Source organism: Triturus cristatus, chromosome 9 (assembly GCF_964204655.1).
Source record: "Triturus cristatus chromosome 9, aTriCri1.1, whole genome shotgun sequence".
NCBI classification, from domain to species: Eukaryota; Metazoa; Chordata; class Amphibia; order Caudata; family Salamandridae; genus Triturus; species Triturus cristatus.
The window spans coordinates 1,243,628,879-1,243,656,680 of record NC_140592.1 but is presented as its reverse complement, the minus strand read 5'-3'; the positions used below and the strand labels follow the sequence as shown (position 1 = coordinate 1,243,656,680).

The 27,802-nt window shown below is 45.5% G+C and overlaps 1 protein-coding gene across 1 annotated transcript in view; it reads left to right on the top strand.

Moving 5' to 3' along the window:
• STXBP6 (syntaxin binding protein 6) overlaps positions 1-27,802 on the top strand; it is a 496,860-nt gene that overhangs the window by 318,141 nt on the left and 150,917 nt on the right. The gene's annotated exons all lie outside the window — the stretch shown is intronic.

Genomic DNA, 27,802 nt, shown 5'->3' with positions numbered 1-27,802 from the left:
ACTCTGAATCTGGGGTTTTGGTTCCAGCTCCTGATGCTTACGTCCCTGGTACTATTACAAAACCTATTTCAACTCCGGGTGCCGGTATGACGCCCAGTAATGTTCCCATTGTAAACCAAGATGTTAGTCCTGTAGAATGTTTACCTACTAAATGTGAAGAAACATCTGTCAAAGAAAGAGTTCTCGCATTAGAAAACCACCTGTTAAAATGCATGATTTTGTTAGATTTTGAGTATCATTGTTAAGAAATTTATTTGGTAATATTATTGTACTCATTTTTTTTTTTTTTTTTGCTTTTGCTTTTGCTTTTTTCAGAGGGGGAGGTGTGTAGTGTTCATATTATCTATGGTTGCACATCAGTATGGAATGTTATTGGTCTAGGTGGGTTCTATGTTCCATGGCGGGTGGTTAGATCTTCGCTGCTGGGAACTGTCTTGAGTGGTGTGTAAGCTGTCTTCTTTACACCTAATAAAATTATCCTGGAATCCACAAGGCGTCTACCCGTGTTAACTTATGTATCTACCTCCTCACACCGTATTGTGCCTGGCCACGCCCTTGAAATCCACACTTTGTGTATTTGTAAAATGCAGCATGCACCTATCCTATGGAGCAGTGGCGTGCGTGGTGTAATGGGGGGTGTTTGATGACAATACCGGATCGTGCACATCAAGGGGCGTTACGCATCTGAATTACAGAATTATATTTAAGGCTCCCCGTTTTCCGTTTTTATGGATTTTTACAGATAAATACAATGTGTTTTCTGTCCGCATTTATTTTTTAAGGTGGATAAATACAGAAAATGGTGCTTCTTTAAGTGAACCTCTGTTGTCTTTAGTGAATTATAGCCCAACAGCTGAACAGCATGCGAAATGAAAAAACAGGATGACATTTCTTTAAATAACAGCATATGTCAACATACATTTGTGGTATTCTGCTAATATTTACCAGTGGATGTATTTTTATGTAATATTTGGCACCTTAAATAGCTAAAACATGACCTACACCAAAGTATGAGTGCACAGTCAGTTAAATAAATATGGAAATGTGCAGTTTTACAACTTTAGTTTTATGCAAAACACGAAATAAATATGGAAAAATATAGATAAAATGGCCCAAGAATAAATATGGATAAATACTGACGAAAATGTTAAAAAAATAAATACCATAAAACCAGGAGCCCTAATTATATTACATCTCACATATATACATTTCTTAACCGTATGCATATTTACAGTCTTTGTCTCAAAGAAATGTAGTAAATTGTCAAGAATCACACATTTATTAGTCAAGCGTTGCAGCTGAGATTTCAACCCAGGTTACAAGGTTCCAAAGTCGACAGCTAACTGCTATACCACGTGTACTGCTTTTCCCTTCCATTACATCTGTGGCTAAAACACTTGGTTGTCCCGTTTGTATTTACGATCGCCAAATGGAATTGTTCACTGCATTCCAAACTACTGATGTGATGTTTGCACTTAAAAGTTCTCGTGCTTTCAGAAAACCCTAGTGAGTGAGGCCCAAGAACACACATTAGTCCGTCTCTGAAGCCTGGTCTAGAATCTGGATTAAAAAGTAGACAATTTAGCCAGTGCGCACGCGTTGCTCCCCTCGCCTTGTATTCCTCCCGTCCCCTCTGCTCCGCTTTAATTCTCTCTCTACTAGCGCTCGCTTCCGTTTCTTCCTTTTCGGTTCATTCTTTTACACCTCTGAACTTTTCTTCTCTCCTCCTCTCGGTCCTTTCTTCTAGCAATTCATTCCCTTCCATTCCTCTTTCAATTCCCCCTTTGTCTTCTTTTATTTCGTCCTCACCATCTTATCACCTCACATTTCTCCCTGGCCTCCCTTCCTCACTCTTCCCTTTGTTTTCCTCTTTTCTCTTCAGTTCCTTACACCCCTCCACCTCCATTCCCTCTCCTCATTGGAGAGGACGCTCTCACCATGCCGCGTGCAGAGATTCATCGCTGTTAATTCACCAGCCGCACACACATGCATGTATGAAGAAGGCCCCAACAGGCTCAGCCTTTTATCCTTTCAAGGTCTCTACCACGCACCGTACTGTCCTCCAGGTGTGTTATGTCAAGGAGCCATATCTTGCCCGACCTTGCCTCTAATGAGCTCTTGACTTCAGTTTTTTCCCCACATAAACCCTCCACTGGTGCCTTTCGTCCTAGACTGATGGGGGACGGAGGCAGCGGGCCTGCTGTGGAAGGGTTGGCACCAGTAAGTCTGGGGGGTAGGTTGGGTCCTGCTCCACTTTGTGTGGTATCTCAGCGGTGCCCAGGCAGTAGAGTACCCCCGTTTGTGGATCGAGAAGGTTTGCTACCCATGGCTACATTGTAGTGGTATTTACATAGCGCTGCCTGTACCCTTTGCAAGGCCTAAAGCGCTTTTTCGATTGTTGAATGAGCTACTACTTCGACTGTATACATGACATAGTGCTTTAGAGAAGTCTTGTTGAGAGGGCTTCAATGTGTTGTATTTAATCCTTGTTTATGTTTCTTTAGTGCAGTCAGACATGGGATGGCCTAGCGTTTGTTCTGCTGGCCTTTTGTTTCCCCTGCTGGCCTTTTGTTTCCCCTGCTGGCCTTTTGTTTCCCCTGCTGGCCTTTTGTTTCCCCTGCTGGCCTCTTGTTTCTTCTGCTGGCCTCTTGTTTCCCCTGCCGGCCTCTTGTTTCCCCTGCCGGCCTCTTGTTTCTCCTGCCGGCCCCTCTTGTTTCTCCTGCCGGCCCCTCTTGTTTCTCCTGCCGGCCCCTCTTGTTTCTCCTGCCGGCCCCTCTTGTTTCTCCTGCCTGCCGGCCCCTCTTGTTTCTCCTGCCTGCCGGCCCCTCTTGTTTCTCCTGCCTGCCGGCCCCTCTTGTTTCTCCTGCCTGCCGGCCCCTCTTGTTTCTCCTGCCTGCCGGCCCCTCTTGTTTCTCCTGCCTGCCGGCCCCTCTTGTTTCTCCTGCCTGCCGGCCCCTCTTGTTTCTCCTGCCTGCCGGCCCCTCTTGTTTCCCCTGCCGGCCCCTCTTGTTTCCCCTGCCGGCCCCTCTTGTTTCCCCTGCCGGCCCCTCTTGTTTCCCCTGCCGGCCCCTCTGCCAGCCTCTTGTCTCTTCTGTCGGCCTCTTGTTTTTCTCTCCAGCCGGCCTATTGTTTCTCCGGCCGGCCTCTTGTTTCTTCTGCTGGCCTTTGAACTATTGCAGAAGAAGTTATGACTGAACCAAGGACTGCGTCTTCTGCTTCAGTGCATGTGAGCGATGGGTGGAGAATCCTTAAGTGATTTCAGAATGGACTTGTAATCCTTAGAACCTCCATGTTTTGTGAATTATCGACTTTCACCAAAACTGAGAATGATCTAAGAGTGGTCAAAGTGGTGAAAAATATGGACGCAGGAGCGAGGGGGCTACAGTCAGGAGACCTGGGCAACATTATTTGGATCTATGATAGACCAACAAATTCATGTGATGTCCAAATATCACAGATAGAAAAATCTTGTACCATATATAGGGTCCATATTTCTGTTTTTAATTCCACGGTTGTGATGTTTTTGCAGGAGATACATAGGACATGACGTGTGTTTTACCACCAAATCTCTGTACATAGTAGTAATGTGACGGGCATATTTGGAATAAGCCACTCTTCACAGAGACCAGCCATATGCAATCAGTCCTGCACAAACTGCAAGGCCAGGTCCCTTCCGAGGGGGGACGCAAGCCACCCCAGACCGGTTTAGGCCTCTTAGGCAGTGTCAGTGAGGCATCAATGCGTCCTGTGGCACAGTGAGAACAGGAATGCCCAGACTGGGTCCGGTGCTCATTGGGCCATTGAACAGTGAACTGATGAGGACCAAAGGGTCGAAATGTGGGGTGACTTGATTGTTTCTCAAGTTCTTGAGAGGGGTCCTGGCAGTTTGTGCTTCACTCTTCCTATTGGACCTGGACCAAGACTGAGTTACCGGTGACTGGGCTCTGTCTCGAACCCCCACTTTAGCAGCTGTAGCGGGGTGAGGTTGTTTATTGGCCTATTCTGTCTGCAACTCTGCAGACAAAAGCTCATCATTAATGCTGTACAGTCCTATCCCGATCAGTGAAGGGGACGAGAAGAATACATTTAAGAAATCTGGGAGGAAGGACACAGATGATAAAATAGGAGAGCATGTGGAAGCGAGAAATAAAGAAAGATGGGTAGATGGACAGGTGAAAGAAGGTTGGAAAGAAGTGTGAAAGAAAGGTAGGGATGGTGATAAGGAAGCAGGATGGAAGGTAGATGGAGAGGTGAATGGACAGTTGAACGTATGAATCGATGGCAGAGGAAACGGAAGGTGGGAGTATGAATAGATGGATGGATAAAAGGATCAATTGATTGTGAGATGGATGGATGGATGCATGCATAGATAGTGGATGTTTGAAAGGATGGTTGGATGGAGTGGCCCATGGACTGTTGGAATGGTGAATGAATGGATGCCAAAATAGAAAGCTGAAATGGTAGGTAGGTATGGATGAAACGGTGAATGGACAGATGCGAAGACAGAAGATTCAAGGAGCTCTTCTAGGGAGGGGCTGGCTCGCGTGTGCTTGCATGGGGCCATCAGCACTTTGGTTGCAGGTATTGTATTTTCTTGCTTCTCCCTTGCTACAGAGGGGAATAATGATATGGAATGTGGCCCCAGTGAATCCCAGTAACTGAGATGAATTCAAGCATTGCACCCATTACTCTTTAGGTCTCGCCTGGCGAAAGCAGCGCATGCGTTGCTCTCGCTATTGCGAGTACCTTTTGTAATCGATTCTGGCGAGGGCTCTCATGCACGCGTCTGCAATGGACAAAGATGGCTGATTTTGCCATTTGTCCATAGCAGACAGCATGTGCGCGTCCGTAGGGACCGTGGACAGTCCCACGCCATCTTGCGAAGAACCTCGTTGTCATAGCAACAAAAATGCCGCTTCCTCTATGCAGCTTGTTTGTTTTAGGATCACGATCGCTTTCACTTTCATGATCGCTTTCATTGCAGCTTGTTGTTGAATGCAGTCCTTGTTCACTGTATGTGCCTTGTTTAGTGTATTTCGGAGCGCGGCGCCCGCTTCAGGCATACCGCGCTCCGTTTATTTACTGATTTGCCTGGAGGACTTTTGGCTGCGCGGTGGGGGAGGGGAGGCGAGTGTCGCGTGGCTCCCTCCGTGACTATTCCGGGTGAGTTGGAAGTGGCGTGGTGGAGGAGGGCAGCGGGCAGTGCAAGGCTACTCCTCCGCTGTTTTTTTGCCTCGGACCGTGCAGTGCTCAAGATGAGCTCTCGTGTCTGTTTTTCTTTGCTCCCCCATCCGCTCATGCCCATTTAGGTATCGCCTGGTGAAAGCAGCGCATGCGCTGCTCTCTACCATGGAGAGGACCTTTTGTAATCTATTCAGCCAAAGCTGAATGAACGCGCATCCAGATGGACAAACATGGCTGCTCCGCCTCCCGCAAAGCTAAAACATGCACGCGTAGGGCCAAATAAGTGCATGTGGACAGCCCGACGCCATCTTTGTGCACACGCGTGCTCATTTTTTTGTCCGCACGCGTGCTTTTGCTTTTCCTCCCTCCCCTGTCGGCCCTCAGCACCCTTGCCACAAGTCCTGCGAGGGAGGTATGGGGCTGCGTGCAGTGTGTGCACATGTGGCATGCTGTGGTGCACTAACCTCCTGCACGAGGGACAGCAACATGTATCCCCCCAGTCACTCCCTGCACACTTCAAGTATTGCACACTTTAAGTATTGTGCACACGGTGTGTATATGTGCATGATAAAATTCGAATGAGAGGCGCCTGCAACTGGATCTGAGAAGTGTGTGAGGGCTTGCACACCGTGTGTGTGCGCGTGTGTGTATACCTGGTACGTCATGCCGGATTCCAGACTCATTGCACACTAAACACTACTCACCCCCATCAATACAACAGCTGTATAGGATGGGCAGTTAAAACCATGCATGTACACACATGCAGGGTGTAATACTTTCCACAAACTGTCATCCTGACTTTTGTATACCGCCCTGCACTTGTGCATACAGAGCGGTAGCCTGCACACGAGCACTATCCTCTGCACATATCAAACATGGAAAGATTGACAGTGCACAGCGCCACCCAAGGCTTTCCACCATGTGTGCACACGTCCAATAAGTGTCCCCTCCTGTTTACTCCAGCTGTTCCCAATTCGCAGGCTTAACAGTGTTGCCCATCACTCAGTACTACTTCAGCTACAACCAAGTACACGACCATAGTGCCTAGTAACTCCCCCTACCCACCCAGCTGCCCTTCCCCGCACTAACTCCACTACCCACTGACAGAGGCCTCTGAAACACAACATATCCCCACACAGTCAGACCCCCAATACATATACTGAGACCCCTGCTTCCCTCGACTTTACTTAAGTGCTGACACACTTCGTGTACAATCACTTATCGACCAAGTCTGTCCTCCTCTGCATGTTCAACACCGCATAGTCTGCAGCGACCCAAGGGGCAGGCCCACCACAGTTTTTAATGAGGTGAACATACATGTCTTAGTTATCACACACCATGGTGATTTGTGTGGCCCGCTCTGTGTCAGCGTCCCTCGGTGCAGTGTGCCAGCCTGCTGTGGGCATCAATCTTGCTCGGCACACTACAGCCTCACGTGCACAGTGACTCCACAGGACCTGCCTATGGTGCACTTATTAACGGTGCACAGCAGGCAGCTGTCGTAGGACATGGTGCTGCTCCATCCCTGTGCACATTCATGCTAAACCATGGATTGCCCCCCACGATAGCAAAGAGCGTCCTGTTCAGAACGCTATATGAGGGGCACACTTGTTTACCTGTGCCATGTCGGTGGTGGACATTAAACGCACGCCACAGCAGGTCCCGGTGAGGTCACTTCTCTCACGCACACTGGATGCGAGTCTGGCAAAGCGTTCACATTTCTGTCACTGGCCTGGCCTTGGCCTGTAGAGACCGTCGAACACATAATATATTATGAGGCCCACCTCCTTCTCTTCTCAGAGACTACCTGCATTACCAGGGCTTTCCCTGCAGTCCGTCCTGGGCAAAGGGCCTGCGTTATGGGGCTTGCATTCCGTGTAACAAAAGGAAAGCAAGTACTTCCGGGGCTTCTGTGCCCCACACGGGCCTGGTGGTACTTCATGTCATACCCTGCATTCCATGGTGCTAATATAAATAAATGCAGTCTGCCCCCCCTCATTCCTTACTGGCAGGGGCATCCCGTGCAGTCCTTGTGACACAGAGGACTTGCGAACTGCATGTGGTTTCCTTTCGTTGTAGGTAGCACAAGGGACCTACTACCTGCCTCAGGCATTGCATACATCCCAGTTGATGCAAGGGACCTGCTTACTACGCACGGCTCCCATGCATTCCGAGAAACTACTGTCTGGGAATTCCGTGCGTACCATGTAACACAAGGGGCATACCTACAGGTGAAGACTCATACAGGGGCCCCATATATTGTCTGGGGTCTTCTCCTGCACTAAGTGTACTTACTACAAGGAACCTACGTACTTTGCAAGACTACACTAACATTCCAGTGAGCCTCTACTATATGGGGTTTCACTCAAAGGGCCTAAATACGGTCTTGTGCTTCCTTGCATTACAAGTAGCACAAGAAACAACGTTCAAAGTGGGCACCCTACCTCCCTGAAACTAAAGCCGCTATTCCCAGCCAAAGGCGTCCTTTTGCGTTTCCGGTAACACAATGGGCGTATATGGTGCCTGGGCTCTTCGCCTACACTTCCTCTAACACCTGGAGTCGACTCGTAATACTGTGCAACATTCTAGGAAATACAAGGGACAGCTACCACCAAGGGCTTCTTACATTTCCGGTTTTGCAACGGGCCATCTTCAATCTGACACTTCCATACATTCCAAGTCACACAAGGGGCCATCTACCACCTACGACTTTCAAACAGCAGATCTTTCTATTTCTGGACAACGTTCTTTGCAGTCCCTTCCAATGAGTCTCGGTTGGGGCTTGGGGGCGGGAGTGAGCGATAGATTGTAAAATAAAACAAGCATTGAAAATGCAATAGGTCTTGCCTTTGATTAAGTTAAAGCCATGCTTTGCTAATAGTATTGTATAGCAAAGCAAATCGCTTTAACTTAATTTAAGGTGAGACCTATTGCATTTTTAATGCTTGTGTTGCTCTGCTGTGAACTTGTCGGTGCTCAGCGATTCGGACCTGCTCTGCTTAGCGTACTCCCGCCACAATGTCTTGCCGTCGCCGTCCTTCAATGGGACCTCAGTCGTCATATTGCGCCCCGGGCCCCGTTCTGGATTCCGTGGGCTCGGTTTATCTCTAGGTTTCCTGCTGACTGCGGCGTTGCTGTTGCCAGTTTATCTTTCAGTGGAAAGCGGCCCGGCGCCGGATGTGACGACTGGAAGGAGTGAGGTGAGAGAATAAGCACTCGCTTAGAAACCCCCCTAATTCTGAGAGAATCAACAACGAGAAGGGCATCAATAGAGCTTTTTCGCTTACTTTATCAGTAGATCTGGAGTTTCATAAACATGTTTTATAAATATCTGTGGTCATGCTTAAATCATCATTGTATGCAGAGAGTTTTATATAATTGCGAATAGACCTGGAAAAGGGAGAAGGGGGCGCAACGGCCAGAACTGCCCCCCCTTGGAGCTGGGGAACCAGGCTCAAGCCCTCCGGCGAAATCGCTTAATCTCCCCGCGCCAATAGCTCAAACTCTCACAAATGCGAGACCAATTGCATTGCAAATGCTTGTTCTTGTTTATGAGGAATGCTTTGGGCGGGAGTAATGCTGTAAAAAGTAATCATTGAAGAAAATAACGTGTACTAGTATTTCTTGAATGCGCTTTGCCCACTGAACGTTGTGAGATTGGGAACTTCACATCCCGCAGGACTCACGCAGGAACCGAAATGACTGAAGTCATTTGCAGGGTTGTGGCGTGGTTCACAATTTGCTAGAAAGAGGACCTGAAATCGAAAGTCTTTTAGAAGAATATCTCCGTTTCGGACAAAGTACTCCGAAGTAACCGCCTCTCTGATGTCTGAAATAAATCAAAGAAAGGGGCGATTGAAAACATATATCTCGCCCCACGCATAATCATGGCCATGGCACTTAAATTGTAACATTTCTGGCGCACCTGTTCCACGTCCCTGTGATTTACGCCGAAAAGGGTGTAATTGTGCCAGGGTTTCTGCCGCGCGCGAGACTGGCGTAAGGGGGGCTTGGGGGGGGAAGGCGACCGCAGGGAGTCCCCACCCCCGGGCAGTTTGGGAGGGGGCGTGTGGAGGGCGGGGCTTGCGGGCCCTGCGCGGTTTTTCGAACTTGGGCTTGCTAGTAGGGAAAAGATAGCCCAAAGGCAGCCCAATTAGAGCCCAAAAGTAGCGGAATGTTTCTCAGGTATAAATTCATTGGGAGCCCGCCCCCGGCCACCATTTTAGGTTTGGTGACCTGGTGGCCGGGAGCGAGGATAGTGTCGTGTTTTTTGTCCCCCCCCCTCCCTCCCTCAAAAAACACGTTTTTTGGGGTGTTTTTTCCCCCCTTTTTTCGTTTCGGGGTTTTGGGTTTTTTAGTATACGTTTTTCCAGTTTTTTCCCCTTTTTTGCGAAATTTTTCAGGCGTTTTGTGGGAACAGATGTGCAAGGGGTTATGCTATGTTTGTACTTTGTCGCTTGGAGCAGGTGCTGTGCGGGGGTTATGGTGAATTCTGGTCAGTTTTACCGGAAGTTGGTGGAGTTATTGGGGTTGAGTTGGGGTTATCGACAGGAAAAGGTTAGTTTGGTAAATTTAGTTCGGTTACACAGTTTGGGGGCCGATAGCTGAAAAGGGGCAGGCAGGGGAGTTTTGGTTAACAGAAGGTTCGGATTTAGAGATTGTTGGGGGGTTATACAGGAGTGTAATGTTTTATAATGTTTTATAATGTTTTTATATTGTTGTAATGTTGTAATGTACGGGCGGGGGCGGGCTCGAAGGTATTTAGGGGAGGGGGCGGGGGGCGGGGCTAGGCATGTTATATTTAGTGAGGCCTAGTTTTGGAAGGCGTTTCGGCCAAGGATTTTAATTTGTAATGTGCACCTGTTTCCAATAAAGCGGCCTTTTACACACAACAATCTTGTCAGTGGCCTGCTTCCCCCCCTCCACCCCTCCCTCCCAAGACACCTTGAGCCGCCCCACGTGCAGGCCTCAAATCCACCGGTTACAAAACGCGCCTCCTCGAGCCACAGGCGTAAAGAAAATTGAGGGGGGCTCTCTGCAAGGAACGGGGAGGAGCCCCCTCCGGGCTCAATCAAGAGCTCTCCGGCAAGAGTGCTGTGCTGAGGGGCCCCCTGGAGCTTGGGGTCCCCCGCACCGCGGGGGCTGCGGGGGCCTGTGTTACGCCCCTGCCTCGAGCCCTCGGCCTATTATTGTCTTTTGTGACCTTCGCAAAGAGGAAGCGCTATACCTGCCGCCTCACATGGTCGGAAAGTCAATGCTTTGATTCAGGCCTTCCGGGTAATAACTTCCGCCCGATTACCTTCCTGCCTTGCCGTAGGCATTTCACATAAACCCACTATATGTTTGTAACTGCACATACCTGTGCCCATTGTGGTTTTCAAAAAGGTATTGCTTCGGTTGGAGCCCATCCCCAATCCCTGGAACATATAAAGGAAACATTTTGACTTTTCACGCATTGCCCACTTCAGGTCTGCAAGAGTGGGTCAAGTTCCGGTCTGGGAGGGAATTTGATAGGAAGTTCTCACACCCGCTGGCTGGGGAAGCATACCGTCTGCATAGTGAACCTCATTCTCTAAGGCACTCCAGTGTAAACATGTCGGAGATAACCTTGCAGCCTATATCCAAGAAAAATAAGTGATTGTTAAAATGTGCTTTATTTTATTGATGTGTTTTGGGTGAAGCTACTTCACCTTTCATGTCGTCAATATAAGAGATTTGATGAATATGCATTTTAAATAAATTAATTTTTTTTAGTAGAACATCGTCGTGCTGGCGTTTGGTCTGTTTCTAAATGGTCTATTTTTTGGCAGATAAGAAAAGTGATGCACAGAAACATGATCTTCCTGGGGTCGCACGGGGTGATACCACACTGGGAAAGCGGAGTACAGCAATGTAGCGCTTAGACTCGTATCCAAAAAGGGAGAAGACCCTACACCGATTTTCTGACTCCTCTATCCCTAGGCTGTATCCTTTACTTCGCCAGATGACACTCTGTACGTTCGCAATCTGTAAATGTTTTTATTTTTCTTTAAAAGGCACATTTGGTATTTACACCAGCAGTGTCTGTGAGTCAGTGCTTTTAGGCTGGGAATGAGGCCCTGGTCCAGGGAATGACTCGTTCACGGAGGTGGATCTGATGTTTCTACTCAAAGAATTTCATATTGTGGCATTAGAGACCCTTATCCCTCCTGTGCCTCTAGGAGGTAGCGATGCTCAACACACTTGATCTCTGTAGACCTCACCTGTTGTATCAAGAGCCATTTTAAGGACAACCATTTATATTCGACCGCCCACCTGGTCTTGCCGCATCATTAAGGCGTCTCTTTCCTTTTTTATTGTAAGAATATCTAATAGGTAAGCTTCGAAAAGCCACACTGCATATGTGATTGTTTGACACCATTGAGAGAAATTTAAATTGGATCAGGTTTAAGGTTCCATTGCCTCAAGATTGACATCCGAGCATTGTTTGGAACCTGTTTAGCATTTTAGTGGTTGGATATCAGAGAAAATGTACATATGTTTGCAGTTTTTTTTTGCTTTAATTATTTCGAGAGAGAGTAGCGAGTGTACCTTTTTATACGAAATGTTTTATGTTCAGGTGCACGTCAATGTTGGTGAGAGATTTTTTTTCATCTACATTAAGCTGAATAGTAGATAAGAAAAAAGCTTTTAAAAGGGGCTTTTTGGCCCTAATCAAGCGCTTAAACAACAATAAGAGCTTTGCTCACCAGCTGCCTCTCAGCAGGATATCTGGATGCTATATCAACCCAAAGACACTGGAAGGGAGGGGGCTTTATGGGATGAATCCGAGGAAGAATGCTTTAATAAAATTCAGCATATCGTGTAACCCCAGACCTAGGCCATCCCATCAACCCCCCTCTGCCTTCCCCTTTTGGAAGCGAGCTGCTCACTCCATGTGAGGAACCTCCCAGCCCCAGGCACCAACATTTGTTTACATGAAATATGTATCACAAAAAACCAAATGAAATCAAGTGTATGTGGGTTCATTTATTGTTCGAATGGTGATAAATGGATGGCGTGGTCAAATGGTGTGAAATCCCATCCCATGTTCCTTTAAGCTAAAGATCTATTTGATCTGTCTGAGTAAGCAGAGCCAGGGATCTGAGTGAGGAATGTGCAGTGTTAAAGGCCTCCTGTAGTGGGCGATCTCAGGGCATAGAGCTGTGTAGCTTGAAGGAATAAATGCATGCCTTTGTGGCTGTGGGGGCATAAGAGGTCTGGGCTAAAGGTCCAACCTGGGAGGCTCTGAGCAGAGGTTCCATACTCGATGCAGATGCTGTTTCTTAGGGTAAATGCATTACTATCCGTCAGCAATTAATTGACACTTATCTAATGTGACTGATATGCGGGCTGTCTCGGGCCAAAGCTAAGAAAAGAAGGCGAGTAGTGGCCAAGCGAGTAGTACTTGGGGACCCTGTCTATTGCAATGAACTTGAATTGTTAACAAGCAAAAAAGATTCACTCATCAAAGGTGAAACATTTAAAAGGTCATGTTTTTTAAATTGTGAAGTGGTTTCATACACCAAAGAGAAGGAAATTGTTACAGTACAAGTCATTGTGGAAACATGTGTTGAATTCACAAACACCACATGGCCTTGATGTATCCAAGACCTTTTATGTTTACTCTAATTGGGTAACATGGTTCTATCCATCGGGACGTTCGCTCTGTGAATGATTACTTAGGGATTGTGCATACTGATGTTGTAATGGAGGCAATATAAATGCATCTGTAGGAGAGTAGATCTGCCTCTTATGTTGCCCCCACTTTTTTTTCTGATGTTTACACTGGTTTCTGGCTATAGTCTGGCTGGGTCCCTGCTAATCAGGGCCCCAGCCTCTCTGTTCTCTCTAAACAACTTGGAGTGCATATTAGGTGCACTAGTGATTGGATACTGTGGTACCTTATGAGCCACTATTATATGGCACCTTAGTTGCCAAGGGCATAGGTACTTCACAGGCCTACCAGGAGCTGAAGCATGTATGATGCCACCCCTGGGAAGCAGACAAAATCTGACACCACAGGCCTGCTACTGCTACTGCAGCCTGAGTGAGGTGGTGCTAGCACTCCTCACTGAGATATAGGTTCACTATATCTCTCCCTGCACACACATTTAAACCTATCAGTCACCCCTAAGGCAGGCCCTATCAATCCTGAGGGCAGGGTGCTTGGTTTCCATGTGAGGGGGTGCCTCTGCCTGAGCAGGACCCCTCTGCAGCTCTCAGAGTCTATTCTCTGGGGCTGTTTGTGAATGCGGTCAAACCATATACTCTTAAGTGAATTACAACCTCGCACTTAATGCTAACTTTGGAATGGCTGCATCAAAACATGTCGTGTTTGGTGTCAAACACTTTGGAATCATACCCCCACACCAGTAACTGGTGTGGAAGTATGATCCCACCCTTGTAGAGGGATAGACATGTACCTACTGTGGAAACACGGTAGAATCCTGAAGAGCCCTGGCATCACAAAATGGATGCCACCAGTCAGACACTGGGCTGCCCTCCTGCTGATGACCGAAACTCGCAGTGGAGGAGGCTCAACAATCGGTATCCTGTCACAGGGAGGTGTGACCACCTCCCAGACAGGGTTTAGTGTATTGGGGCTGGGTGGGTGCTTTGAAGTCCTGCACTGGGGGAGCAGTAATCTCCTCTGTGCGTACACCAGTTCAAACCGGCTCAGGGGCTACCTGCCCCTGCTTTGGCGCTAAACTGGACAAAGGGAAGTGGGTGTAGCCACCCACTCCTCTGACCCTCCCATAGGTGGGGTCATAGAGCTAGACCCTCCCTTCCTTTCGGTATAAGTTATGGAACCCTTGCCATTGCAAACTAGATACCCCTGGACAACGCTCAGAAGACGAATCTTGGACCTTCGACGTTCCATTACCTCTGGAAGACTGAAGAATCTCCCTTGGAGTCAAGGAGTGACTCCGCTGCTTGTCAGGCACCCAATCTTGCAATCAACGGTCGCAAACTTTCCTGCTCCCGACGGAGTCCAAAGTTCCTGCAGCCCAGGAAGAGGATTTCCTGACTTCTCCAAGGCCGTCGTGAGTCCCCAGCGACGCTGAGGCAAGTGGACCCCACGAGGAACCGCAATCCCTGGGTACCGTGCCCTATTTTCGAGTGCAACCCTTTCACGACGTTCTACGAACTTGTGCATTGGACCACGTGTGGTCCAAGCCTCCAGCAGGAATCCCTCCGAAGATCAGAGGCCTACCCCGCCCGAGTGACCGTGGTCCCCTGAGTGAATCCTCCCAAGGCGTCTTCGCAATCCCTTGCCGGTTGGCTTGTGGGTCCCCAGAAGACTTTTTCTACAGTTCCAAAGGGCTTCCCTGGTTGCTCCAGGCCTGCCCTGACTTACCCTTGCTGGGTGAGTCCCTCAGACCTTGCTGGTCTGCACCGCTGACTTTTTTTATCCTTTCCACAAGACTTGCTGTTTCCAAGGCTTGTTGGCTCCAATCTGGTCACCGACACCGCAGTAAGCTGCAGACTTCGTGGGACACGCTGAATCCAGCTCCTGGTCGTCGTCGTCCGCCTCCTGGACCTCGTGGCTTAAGAGTAAAGACCCCCGTGGATCACCTGAAATCACCCAACGACTGTAAGCATCCATCTTCCTTGCCCCAGGTCACGGCCAAGTGACTTTGAACATTGTCCCCTCTGCTTTCAGGTCTTCCTTCTTCTGAATCCAGCCTTGGATTCCACCGGACACTTCTCCAGTCTTCACAAGCAGCAAGTCTTCTTTGGCTCCCATTGAAAACTACGCCGCAACCCGACACCAAAAGACACCTATGCACCCGGCTTCCCTGGGTAAGGTAACTCCAGCACTACGGTGCTTCTGTGGGTGTTGGCTCTATAAACTACTTACCCTGTAAGTGACTTGCTTGTAGACTCTCCCGAAGTATCCGTAATCTCTAAATTTCCAATCGCGACTTGCTCCATTGAAGTCAATAGGGATTCGCGGCTGTGTTCTAACACTGCATGCGTCTCCCGTGGGTCCTTTACTTACCTGCCTTGGGTGGTTTTGTGAGGCCCCAGTCTTTCTGAAGGCCCTAGGCCTTGTCCCCTTGCAAGTCGTTATCTCTAAGTCTCATTTTTAGTATATGGTCTGGTACGCCCCTAGGGACCCAGCCATATTTGTGCTTAACTTATTGTGAAATGTTGATTTGTGCATATGTTCCTGACTTCTAATCTCATAAAGAGATTAGCAGAGAGTTGTTAGTAATAAATACATATATATTTGATATATATATACCTGTGTGGTGTCATTTCATTTAGTGGTTCAAGACATTCTAAGGTAAAACAAGCTGCTTTGCATTCCTCTGAGACTTAGCATAAAGGCTGCTCTCCACAGCTACCACTAGGATAGCTTTCTTTACAATTTTGTCTTAAACCTACTACCATAAGAGTCGAATTGTACTGGTGCAAGGTGGCCATTATAACTAGTGAACAGCATATACCAGGCCAACTTCTCATAGCATCTAACTTGTACATTTCAATATTGAGTACACTTTGGGATTGGAAAAGGACTGTAAAGATCCAGACTGAGAGCTGTGACAATAATTGAATGAAAGTTAAGAGGTTTAGAAAGTATGGTAAACTGGTTCGTTCAAGGGGGTTCTTTCTCTCTGTTCATGACAAGCTGACAATCTAGGCCTTTGACTGGTAGAATGTACGCCGTCGCGTACCCTTCCTTTTTGTAGCTTAAGTGCAAGACGCATTAATACCATCCCCATGGAAGCAGGTTCTGATGTTGTGGTAAATAAAATTCCTTTACCGGGACTTAATTTGATACAGAAACATAATAAAATAGCTCAGTAAAATAAGAGGCAGAATCCGTGGTATTAGAGGTTCGGAATGGGCTTTATTCCAATGATCGATTATAATCGGTTGCTCCAAGTTCCATCACCACGGAGGTTCAGGAAGTGAAGTACATACATTATTGACAAGAAATGACTTTTATAGTACATACATTACAATGACGCGAATGCAGTAGGCGTAACAATTGATAAGGAAAATGACGATTCATATGCGTAACCGAAAATGGGTGTAATAAGGAGTAAAAAGGAACATAATTGGTTATGATGTCATATATAGGTGGATCTATAAGATAATACTTGGCATAGATGCGCGCGCAGCAGCATGACGTGTGATTGACGTGCAACTAGGGGGTGAAGGGGACTTGACATTTAGCTCTACATGTGGAGACGAAAAGTCTGGGGGGTCAAGTCAACCTAATCCCAAATCATATCTAACATCCTATGTTTAAAGAACTATGTTATCCACAAAAGAAGGACTCTCGGACAGAATCTATTCTATACTGACTGTGCGTGCGTGTACAAGCGTCTAAGTGTCTACACTAAATGCGAGGGCAGGAATTTTCTATGGTAACAGGGCTATGAATTACTTTCATAAAGACAGGGAAGCTGAGCCATTGCTCGGTAGCTGGAAGGGATGTTGACTTAAACTACTAGACAGGAATGCATCGGCTGAGGGGCGAAGCAGATAACTCGAAGGTGAAATACAGTTCTTGGCAGGCAGCAAGCTGATGTCAGGCTTTGTGAGCCGCGCAGAGAATGAGACAAAGTTCATGGTCACAGATGCAGGCTCGGACTGGAGCTTCAGAGACAGAAAGCAAGAAAAGCTTGATGACAGAATCAGGGCCTACTTGCCTGGACTGTAAAATGGCATAAGTGAACCATATAAAGCCGGTGGCTTTTCATACTTAGGAATGGAATATCCGGCCTATTCATGGCGGATCTGACAGAGGACATGTTGACGGTGGACGCACATGTGTTTGCGTCTTCATAACTAGAACTGGAGGGAACATACATGTACTTGTAACATGCACATAGAACCGTTGGGGTCCAAGATAGGGGACATAACTGACCAGAAAAATCCATATTTCCACATTCCCTCCTTGTCCCCTACTTGCCCGTCAAGAGATATCAATCTTCATCAATCCATTGATCTGTTCATATAACATCATTTGTTCTTCTTTCTTCTTCCGTGACGAATGAGATCTTGGTGGTGGAATACACGATGTGGCGCACAGACCACAGATCGCTGGTCCACATTGCAGACATAGACAGCAACTGAATAGTAGGAGAAGGCCAATACCTAGGAAGGATAGAACTCTCCATCCCCAGGCTGATATCACACTCCAAACCCAACCGGACCAAGTCCAGGTGCCTGGATTCTGGTGTATCTGGCTTACAATCTTATGAAGGCGAGTTATAGCTTTATATACAGATGGCGAATTTTCTGGTATGAAAATGCAACAGCTTGATCCGATGACCCTACAAGCTCCGCCCCTATCAGCCAGGATGACGTCAAGGACAAGACGATTTTGAAGCACAACAATCCGCATAGCAGACTGCTCTTCTGTTAAATTGCCTAAGGCGGAAATAGTTTCATTCACTACTGCTTCAAGGGTTCTAGTTAATCTACGTATCAGCTTACTATTAGTAACAGTACCTATATAGGGAAAGATGCCTTTATTGAAATCTGTGTATTTTTCCCATGCTGTTTCAGTGTAATCGACAATTGGGAGATCTCTCCGCTCTCTGTTGTGTACTAAATGAATATTTCTATAATAATCAGGAGGAGCTAGGAAAACAGGTGGCAAAAGAAATGCAATGTAGCAGGTACCATCCCAATCTAGAGGTAGACGCATATATGCGGTCTGACCACATATAAAGTAGGAGTGGCGATAAGCTCTAAATGAAGATTTGCCTTGATCACTGAATTCTACTGTAGTAGTGCATTTACTATGGCCCATATGTATGGAACCAACTTTTCTTACACACAATTCACCTTTCGCTGGGAATACTGACATTGTTGGTAAAACTAGTTCAACTTCGGATTCGACATTTAGAACCATGAGATTAGGAGTAAAGTTACCTAATCCATATACTTCATTTTCTAGATCAGTTCCTGTTCCTTTGGGGCGACCCTCCTTGTCAGGGTAACAGACTTTGAATAAAACTAGGTTCAGATTTCCCCATACCCACTGGTCTTGGTAAACGGCTGTATCTGAGTCTATGGAATTGATTAAACTAAACCATGCTCCACAGGAGCCATTATGTGTAAACGGATGTGGAAAGAAAGGCAAGACTCCTTCATAATTCTGATAGGGAGGGAGTCGGCCACACACCCAACAATTAGTTGCATTACTAGTCTGATGGGAATGATGTAACATACTAATGAAAGTGTTTTTGCGCAGCACAAGTCTATAAGACAATTCATGCGGGGGTAAGTCACTAAAAGAATGTTCAGCAGTAACATTGTAAACGTTTCTGGCAATAGGGTAATATATGTGCAACAATATACTTGCAGTAATTATTAAAAGACTTAAGAAAAACAAGATTAATAATGTCGCTATGCAATGGCTACGCAGTGATTTACAATACGCCTGTCGTTTCATTATTATACGCGACTGTCCATGATTCAGGTCTAGGGGATACATGTCGGAGACGGATTCAACCGCTTCACCTAGGAGAGGACTTAAACAATCAAATCGTCCGACGGCCTAGGCCTTAATTTCAGTTTATACAGTTCTTTACTGTCGGTCTCAACCAGAGGTAGTTTTGAGTCAATTGGTGAGGACACACGAGGTGGGCTGTTTACATCTGAAGGAAGTCCATGAAATTTCTTGATATGACTTGAATGAATCCATCCTTTCCTGCCTTCAATCTTCACGGCTGTCCTTGTGGTCAGCAAGACCAACTTGGGTGTCTTCCACCTGGGCTCCAGCTGAGTCTTTCGGTCGAAATTCCTCACAAGGACGAGGTCCCCCGGAATTACGTCATGGGGTTTCACCTCAGTGTTGTCGGGAAAGGCTGCAGCTACCTGTGAACGACAAGATTGTAGTGCAGACATCAAGGAAGCCAAGTAATCTGTCAGCATATTACAGTCAATATCAGTTATTTTGCGTGGTATAGGCGTCCCCCACATATTTGGTGGTCTGCCGAAGATCACCTCATACGGGGATAGCCCTGTTCGAGAGTGTGCGACCATTCTTGTGAAAAAGAGTGCAACTGGTAGTGCTACTACCCAGTCGACACCTTTCTCCCTGCATATTTTGGACAATCTAATTTTCAGTATCTGGTTATGTCTTTCTACGAGACCTGCTGCCTCGGGGTGTCGGACACAGTGGAATTTCCACTGATAACCTAACAGAAGTGAGACATGTTTCATTAATTCGGATGAGAACGGCTGGCCGTTATCTGAATGAACAACACGTGGTAAACCGTATCGTGGGAAGAATTCTCGAACCAACTGTTTGGCAGTAGTCGGGGCAGTGTAATCTGAAACCGGGTATGCCTCCGTCCAGCGGGACAGAGCGCAGACAACTACGAGAACATATTTGAATCCTCGACATCGTTCCATCTGGATATAATCCATCTGGAGTACTTCAAAAGGGTGATTAGGAGGATGAAATCCACCTTGTTCTACGGGAACACTTTTTCCTGGGTTGAACTGGCAACAGATCATACAGTTACGGACCTTTTGTTTGGCTGCTGCTCGTAAATGTTTATTGAACCAAATGTGTTGAATGCTATCTAGCATAGCTTTTTCTCCTAGATGTGCTGGACTATGTATAGTGTTAATTATAACTTGGACCATTGAATCAGGAAGGAACCACACAGATTTTTCCTTCATCATCCATCCTTGGTCCGTTTGGATCCCTCCTAATTCAGTCCATTTCTTTATTTCATCTGGTGTAGCATGTGTCTGTATGTCAATTACGTCAAGAGTAGGATTTTTAACTGTCATACAATGTGTCGGCATCGGGACTATTGTCTTTGTCATGTCGGATGTTTGGGTTTGAGCAGTCTGTTTAGCTGTTCTATCGGCTAGGTCATTGCCTTGAGAAATGATATCAGTAACTTTCGTATGAGCTTTACATTTCATAATTGATATTGCAGTAGGTAGATGTATTGCATCTAATAAGGCATGAATGAGGGGTCCGTGCTGAATGTGGGCACCGTGGGAAGTTAAATAACCTCTCTCTCGCCACAGCACGCCGAAGTCATGTACAACTCCGAATGCATAACGTGAATCAGTGTATATGTTGACTTTTTTATTTGTGGCTTGAATACAGGCTTGTGTCAGAGCGATAAGCTCTGCGGCTTGAGCTGACAAAGTATTTATACGATTAGTTTCAATGACTTCAGTATCTGTTGTGACTGCGTAAGCAGCCACCAACTCTCCTGTATTTGTTCTCATACATGAACCATCTACATACAATGTCAGGTCTGGGTCTGACAATGGGACATCGGTTAAGTCTTGTCTAGGTTTCGTCGTTATTGTAATAACTTCAATACAGTCATGGGCTAGTGGGTCTGTTCCGATTACTGGCAAAAGTGTGGCAGGATTCAATGTGTTACAGCGTCTGATTTCTATATGTGGCTGGAACAATGTAAGTTCGTACCCTGTAAGTCGCGCTATAGTCAAGTGTTGTGTTTGCGTTCTATTTACAAGAACCTCTACTGCATGTGGTACTTGAACTGTCAATGGATGTCCTAACACTATGGCATCGCTTTGTCTGATTGCTAAAGCTGTCGCTGCCACTGATTTTAGGCATGCAGGCAAAGCCTGAGCTACGGGATCTAATGTACTAGAAAAGTAAGCACATGGTTTGTGTGCTCCTGCTTGTTCCTGTGTGAGTACTGACAAGGCAGTACCTTCGCGTTCTGTAACAAAGAGTGTAAACTGTTTTCTGTAACATGGCGTTGCTAAAACAGGTGCTTGACATAAAGCTTTCTTTAGGCTTTCAAAAGCTTGTGTATGTTCCTGGGTCCAAGGGAGAACAGTCGATGTGGCTGCCTCCTGTGTTGTCAACTGAATGAGTGGTTTTGCTAGAAATGCGTATTGCGGGATCCACTGTCTACAGTATGAAGTGAGGCCTATGAAAGCCCGCACCTCCTTTTGTGTCTTGGGTATTTGCATGTTAGCTATTAACTGAATGCGGTCGGGTGTAAGCTGCCTTCCCTCCTTGGACAGCGAGTGTCCAAGATAAATAACTCGCTGGACACAGAATTGCAGCTTAGAAGGGGACACCTTGTGTCCCTTTTCAGCTAGAAATTGTAAAACTGTCAGTGATGCTTTCTCACATTCGGGTTCACTTCTCGCGGTGATCAACAGATCATCGACGTATTGAAGCAAGGCAGTGTTAACTGGCATGTGGATACTGTCAAGTTCTCGTTTCAGTGCTTGGCTATAGATGCTGGGGCTTTCTGTAAATCCTTGAGGTGCGCGTGAGAATTTAAAGCTACGTCCATTTAAACTAAATCCGAACAAATATTGGCTTTCCGGATCTATTGGGACGCTGAAAAAGGCGTTTTTAAGATCAATTACAGTAAAGAATGTTGCTTCGGAATCAATGGCTGTTAATAATGACGAGATATCAGGGACCACAGGGAATTGTGGCACAATGCATTTGTTTAACTCGCGCAGATCAATAACCACTATTCTTTACTTGGGGTAGGGCATTTTCTACTAATTTTGTTACAAACACATGTGGGTATGATTCGCTACTTGCTTTTAGGCCACTATTTATACCAAAACATTTTTCAAATCGGGCATAGTAATCACTAGTGTCTTCATCTTGCTTCTGTTTACAGGCTGAAATTGTACCCCAATCTTCCTTTTTCGTAGTTAATAAACGTGGCAGTACCTGTACTAGTAAACCTGGTAGTGCTTTAGTTTTATCCCCAAGTCCTGCTCCTGCAGTTCGGGCCTTTTCTTCTGCTTCTAATACTGACCATTCTATCTTTTTGTCTCCTACCTCCCACTCTTTTTCCCTGAGTTTCTCATAAATGCCAGCGGGCATCAATACCTTTAATATTGTCATAATGTCGGGATAGGTATACTCTCCCATGAGTAACATGTCCTTAATTTCTCGGTGAAAACCCGCTGGATCTTTGTCATGACTGGGTACCACTTTCTTCATTTCTAACAATTCTATTTTCGATATGGGCGTATATACAAATACGCGCTTGAACTCGTTGTCCTCGCCCTTTATTGGGTGCACTTCTCGTAAAGGATTCTGTCTGTCCATGTAATACGTGGTTCTTTCCTTGATGGGCAATGAGACACGGTCTGAACATACAAAAAGAATATACTGCTTTCTTGATTCTAGAATTTCTTTAATTAATTTAGTACCTGAACCTCTTCATCTATTCATAAGCAATTCAGTCAATATATCAGGTAAGGGACCAGGGTCCGAATGCTGACTCTGATATAGTATAATGAGTTGTTGAATCATATAAATCCCAGCTAAACGCTGTTCATCTGGGGTGAGATTCAAAAATGCGCGTGCTACTGTATCATCACTATATTTTCCGGGACTGTCAACCCAATGGACAGCTGACCTGGCTAGTTCTTGTTCATCCATAGAATCGAGAAAATGATAACCCCTTCGTTCTCGGAGTAGTTTGTCGGCGGCTTGGAACGAATGCTCGTTAGACCTTATATGGACTATGGGTGTTGGGAAACCCCTGTTATTGTCTGGACATATCGGGCGTATCGGGTCAATAAGACATCTATTACTATTACAAGATCTTCCTCTACCTACATAGGCTATAGTGTCTGACTGTCCTGTGGGCAGTCCTGATCCTTCTTCCTCGTTTTGTTCGCACTCGTCTACCGCTAATCTTTCTTCGTGTAGGCGTTCTATTTCTTTACGGATCTTTCGGCACATGGCTATTATACAATTTTGTTTATCATGTCTACCTTCTGATATATTCTGGCTCCATCTGGTAAGAATTTGCATTGCTTCCGGGTCTACCCCTGGTCGGTCTTCATTTCTGATCACACAATTTATGAGGAAACGTAACAGTTCCCCCTGTATCTCCACTTTCTGGTATTCCATAGCTCTGTTAATACATTCTGGATCTCGCCCTGTTTGGACAAAATGGTATATTTTATCTAGATGCGCAGTCATTCCTGGTAACTTCCCTAAGTACACTGCGGCTCGTCTGATACGCAAGGATGCCAGGATCATTTCGTCCTCTTTGCCGGGCACAGGGTCATGTCTGCAATCTACAAGAAGTTGCTTAAGCGTACGGGCATTTATGAGTTTGGGGGTACGTGAATGTGCTGACTCTTGAAACGTAAGTTTATTTATTCTGGGTGGCGTAGAAAAAATGTTACTAGCACCTCCCGTAGCCCCATCTGGGGTGTCGGGTGTGAAAGGATTCGTTGAACGTGACACAGCAACTATAGGTGTGGACACAGCTATAGAAGCAGCTGTAGGAACAGATGTAGAAACAGATGTGCTTGCCGGAACTTGTGACACGATCTGTTGCTGTAGGGATACGGGCACCGGATCTTGGCGTTGAACTTCCCTGACAGGCGGTCTATGTGGGGCGGAATTTGCATACTCGGGAGCTGCGTCATCTAAATATGAGGAAAGAAAAACATCTTCTGCGGTTCTAGGATGTCCCTTAGGATGTACCTTTATTGGAAATAATGGGGTTGGCAAGTCTTTCGGTATCTCTGGAGTAGCCTTAGGTAATCCTTCGGCCAGAAGGGGATACATACCATTCATAAGGGCATTTCTTTGTCTGTCTACTTGTTCTGATTTCACTCGGATACCTTCCTCAATTAATAGATTTTCCCGAACTTTATTGGAATTCTCTTTACTCTTCTCCTCCTGCCTACGTGCTTTTTCTGTACGTCTATGAGATTCTTTACGCCATAACTCAACGGCATCTTTCTGTGACTGTCTGACTTTCCTTTTCCATAACTCTTCCTCGACTTTCATGATGCACTCTGCATCCCAGGTTCCCGCTGTGGGCCACCTCTGACTTTCTGGTAATTCCTTGGTGTAGTCTACCCATAAATCAAGAAATAATATAGCATCTAAGCCATGTTTATGATACATGAAGTACCCCGGAGTGTCCCTAGGAGGAATAGGAACGGCTTCTTCGAGTACCCCTTTTCTTGTTGTGATCTGTCTTAATTTTGAAAAGAGCGGCATATTGAGAACTGATCTGATACTTACTCTTGAACACACTTAGTACAAAAGCACAATAATGAACAACCATTCATACCACAATATGCAGGACGTTTAACACATTAAACATTAAACATAAAACATTTTTAACCTTTTAAAATAACCAACAATGATGATCGTCTGCATAACTAATCACCAAGCATAATTCTTGACAATAACTAGATACTTCGGAATACTTGATATACTGCTAAACAGTACATATACACTGCTAAAACAGTGCAGACCGGATTTGTGTACCCAAACCCGTCTTGACCGGCACAACCTATGTGCACGTCAGAAATGCCTCCCCAGTAATGGTACTCACCGGGTAGCTTCGGAAACGGAAGGCCTCGGAAACTGGACTTGGACCGGACTGGACTCGACTCGACTCGTCGGAAACTGGACTCGACTTCGAACTGGTGGGCCTCTGTATACCTCGGATCTTGCTCTCTCAGCTAGGCTCTGGTCGGGATACTTCGCACTTCTCACCGCCTCGTCTGGGTGTTGATCGCAGCCTCAGTCGCCCCCGCTTGACCGGAGGGAGATACAGGAAATCCTGCTGGTACGCGTTATTGTCCGTCCAGCTGTGGCAGGAGACCGGGCCTGCAACTCACCGCCGGCGCGTGAGATGAGAAAGTGTCCCTGTTCGGGCGCCATTCATGTGGTAAATAAAATTCCTTTACCGGGACTTAATTTGATACAGAAACATAATAAAATAGCTCAGTAAAATAAGAGGCAGAATCCGTGGTATTAGAGGTTCGGAATGGGCTTTATTCCAATGATCGATTATAATCGGTTGCTCCAAGTTCCATCACCACGGAGGTTCAGGAAGTGAAGTACATACATTATTGACAAGAAATGACTTTTATAGTACATACATTACAATGACGCGAATGCAGTAGGCGTAACAATTGATAAGGAAAATGACGATTCATATGCGTAACCGAAAATGGGTGTAATAAGGAGTAAAAAGGAACATAATTGGTTATGATGTCATATATAGGTGGATCTATAAGATAATACTTGGCATAGATGCGCGCGCAGCAGCATGACGTGTGATTGACGTGCAACTAGGGGGTGAAGGGGACTTGACATTTAGCTCTACATGTGGAGACGAAAAGTCTGGGGGGTCAAGTCAACCTAATCCCAAATCATATCTAACATCCTATGTTTAAAGAACTATGTTATCCACAAAAGAAGGACTCTCGGACAGAATCTATTCTATACTGACTGTGCGTGCGTGTACAAGCGTCTAAGTGTCTACACTAAATGCGAGGGCAGGAATTTTCTATGGTAACAGGGCTATGAATTACTTTCATAAAGACAGGGAAGCTGAGCCATTGCTCGGTAGCTGGAAGGGATGTTGACTTAAACTACTAGACAGGAATGCATCGGCTGAGGGGCGAAGCAGATAACTCGAAGGTGAAATACAGTTCTTGGCAGGCAGCAAGCTGATGTCAGGCTTTGTGAGCCGCGCAGAGAATGAGACAAAGTTCATGGTCACAGATGCAGGCTCGGACTGGAGCTTCAGAGACAGAAAGCAAGAAAAGCTTGATGACAGAATCAGGGCCTACTTGCCTGGACTGTAAAATGGCATAAGTGAACCATATAAAGCCGGTGGCCTTTCGTACTTAGGAATGGAATATCCGGCCTATTCATGGCGGATCTGACAGAGGACATGTTGACGGTGGACGCACATGTGTTTGCGTCTTCATAACTAGAACTGGAGGGAACATACATGTACTTGTAACATGCACATAGAACCGTTGGGGTCCAAGATAGGGGACATAACTGACCAGAAAAATCCATATTTCCACAATGTAATTTGTCAGGGGTTTTAATTGGTTGAAGGCTTTCCTGGAGGTACATTGTCTGGCTGGACCATGTGAGGTCCCTTTGAAGTTCACCTGATTGAGAAATGGAGTTGGAAACACTGAATTTGAGTGCACACCTCTCCAGGAGCGCTTGGCTATTTGAGAACTAATGGTTAGTGCCTGCTTCATACATACATGGTTATATTTTATTATTCATATCAAATTATATGATGCATCTGAATAGGGAATAAACGAATAACCTTATTCGAAAAAATCAAAAATAAATTGAATAATAGATATACATAAAATGAAATTAATAGAAAACCAAAATATCGTTAAATGTAGATAAAGGCCATTGAAAATATAATACAATATTAGATATACCAAACTAGTAATACAATTGATTAACATAGAAAAACATAGTGAATAATCATAAATAGCTATGTTAAAGTAACTGTATTGATACATACATAATAGTGACCGGCCAGACAATGGTATGTTGACATCTCCTTGAAAGCTCAGACTCACACCTCCTTGAAATCCCATCTTTCGAAAAGTCAAAGACACTAAAACGATCAATCTCACGAGGGCCCTCTTGTCTTGAGGTCTCTAACTCCATCAATTTGTGCATCAAGTCATAACGTCTTATGAAGCATTTAAAGTAGAATTCATATATGTATTGTTTAACTCTACCTTAAAACCTTTGAATATAAAAACACGTCCCCTTTAATTCTCAATGGACTTAACTGCATAGTTTTTTTTCTGTGTTTTTATATTGACTATAGCTGTCCATCCTTCTCTGTTTACATATCTATATTAGGCGTAGCACTTTTTGACCCATACATGAGGCACTTTTATTGCTACTATTTTATGATTTCGGTTTTGCTTAATACTTTTCATATTATTTGTAATCGCTCTCTTGTATCTGGATCCCTGATAACTTGACCGCTTGCAAAGGCCCCACTAGGTTAGTCCATGCTGTATAAAACTGATAAATAAGTGAGTGCTCACTTTCTGTAAACAGACCTTTAAATCTTGCTCTTATCTTGTCACATTTGCCTTGCATTCAAAAACGGAGATCAAATGTCAGGCTCTGTCTTCTGAAGGAGCTTGGTGTTTAGTTTTATTTCAGTGACTCCAAAGTGGGAAGATTTATGTGACAATCTTTGTGTGAAAGCAAAGGTTTTTTTCTAGCCCACACCAAAATTTAAATGTCTGTAATTGAACTGTGCAGATATTTCAGAATATATCAGAATTAGGAAAGCACAAACAAATCACTTTTTTCTAATTCTGAAGTGTGGTGGAAGCACATATTTAGTGCACTTAGGTGACAAGTACAACAAGCATTTGCATACAATAGGTCTCGCATTTACTACTTACAATTGTTAACGTTTGTCTTTGCAACTCTGACAGTGTCTGTTAGGGGTAGTAAGCGCTATATAAATGCATTTACAATACAATAAAATCTTTTGTGTGCCACAGCATGCGCTATTGTGCAATATGTGGAATGCAGGCAGGAAAACAAAAACAAGCATTGAAAATGCAATAGGTCTCGCCTTTCATTAAGTTAAAGCCATTTGCTTTGCTACACAATACCATTAGCAAAGCAAATGGCTTTAAATTAATCAAAGGCGAGACCTATTGCATTTTCAATGCTTGTTTATCTGGCTGGTGAGTGGCGTCCGGCCGCTCACCATGCACAAGACTTCCTTGTACTTCTGCCTCAGACTCAGTATGATTGGTTTAATTCCTGTAAAGCCTAAGAGTACCCTTTTTTCTGACCCCG